Source organism: Propithecus coquereli, unplaced genomic scaffold, assembly GCF_000956105.1.
Source record: "Propithecus coquereli isolate 6110/MARCELLA unplaced genomic scaffold, Pcoq_1.0 Scaffold126, whole genome shotgun sequence".
Lineage (NCBI taxonomy): Eukaryota > Metazoa > Chordata > Mammalia > Primates > Indriidae > Propithecus > Propithecus coquereli.
In genome coordinates this window covers 3,160,614-3,162,466 of record NW_012136747.1, presented here as the reverse complement: position 1 = coordinate 3,162,466, position 1,853 = coordinate 3,160,614, and the positions used below count along the sequence as shown (strand labels likewise).

Here is a 1,853-nt window from a genome sequence, read left to right as displayed (position 1 = left end):
TAGTTGGAGATTAGAATTGACAGAGTTTGGTGAGAGGAAGGAGCTGCTAATGTTCTCAGATTTCTGACTTGAGTGGAACGACAGTATTCTCAAGTGAGGCAGAAGGAAAAGAACACACTTTGGGGAAGGATTGTTTTAGTTATAGGTACGTTGAGTTTTAGGGACCTGTGGTACGTGAGGTAGACAGGTCCTTTGACATTAGGCAGTTACAGAGATGGTTCTGAAGAGTGCAAGAAAGCTCAGCGCTGGAGAGAGATTTGGGAGCCATCAAGTCTAGATGGTGGTTAGATCTGTGAGAAAAGATGAAGGCATGTGCGTATAATAAAAAGAGAAAGGGGAGTATGAACTCCTGAGGAATACGCCAGTAGTAAAAGGACAGGGGAAGAAAGACTGTCCAAGAAAAGAGACTGGAAAGAAATAGTCTAAGAGGTAAAGAAAGTAATGAATTGGGCCCTTCCTGTGGGGTAAAGGGACTAGCCATGCTCCATGTCAGATCGAGCATCACAGCTAAGCACAATCTTTGAAGCCAGGGGTTGAGTTTGGTTCCCTTTCCATAACCCTGTCCCCCAGTCTCCTGTGTACAGCAGCAGCAGCCCCTCCCCGCTACCACTCCACCTTGCACATGATGTGTAGGCTGGCTGCAAACCTAGGGACACAGGAGGACCCACACACAGCCAGGAGACCAGGAACTAAAACAGGGTGCTCTGGCCCAGTGACTGGACCTACAGGATCCACCATATTTGCCAACTGGGATTGACAGGGCAGAAATCAAATTGCAGTGAATGGGAGAGAAGGATGTTGAAACCCCAAATATAAACTGCATTTTCAAGAAGCTTGACTAGGAGAGGAATAGGGGAAGGAAGAGCACAATAGCTAGAACGGATTTTAGGATTAAAGAGGATGTTTTAGGAATGGGCAGACTTAAATGTTTTTACTGAATTTCTGAAGTGTTGAATGGAAGTAGGGGTAGTAGAGGACAGGCAGGTACCCCGGCAAAGGTAGCATTTTCAGATCTTGGAACAATAGTAAATCTCTTGTGTATTGGTGGCTAAATAAGCCCATCTGCTTGTAGCAGACTTGCTTTCATCTGTGCTCTGTAGGCTTTTGATATTATCATTTGTGTTACTTAATCAACTGGGTATGTCAGCCCACTTGGGCCAGGTGCCCTGCTCACAGAGCTGGATGGGTTGTACCCTTCTGTCTCCGGGCGTCTTTGCTCACCTCCTGGGAAGACCTTCCAGGCCTCCTTGCTGGTGTTCTCCTCTTCCTTCACCTCTGCTACCTCACTTAAGACGTCTCTTCTGGAGGTCTTGGTTGAAGTTAGGACAGTTGCCAACGATGTAGGCAGTCAGGGTTTTCAGAGTTATTTGCGACTCAGTTAAAAGCTCTTAGTGCATTCGTAATAGTTTGCATCCCAAGAATTATACTGGATTTCAAACTAATAACAGTGGTTTGTCCTGGGAAAACAGGAATGGGGGTAAAGGGGACAGTGGTCAAAAGCTTTATTCATACTGCCTGAATCTTTTAAATGAGAATTAAAATTAAATTTAAAAGAATCATGCTGAATAATCAAGTTTGAAAATTAAAACCCTGCCATATCAGAGGTGATACTAGTAAAGTAAATATAGTTTGTTGAGTATGTATTTCTTTCAGCTTGCCATTTTCCTTAGGAAAGATTTAGTTCTAATTACATCCTGTGAATTTAGTTAGGTACTTGGGGTTGGAAGAATTCTTGAAGTCTGCTTGCAGTTTAGCAGGGCCTGGGGATTGATATAATCCAAGATCCACTGAACCTTCCCACCCCGTGTGTGAATCCCAAGATCAGTCTGGTTGCTCTGCAAGAAGACAGAGGA

At 44.3% G+C, this 1,853-nt stretch overlaps 1 long non-coding RNA gene across 1 annotated transcript in view; it reads left to right on the top strand.

Moving 5' to 3' along the window:
• The window catches only part of LOC105805239, a 115,061-nt gene that overhangs the window by 69,659 nt on the left and 43,549 nt on the right, over positions 1 to 1,853 (top strand). The window lies entirely within an intron of this gene.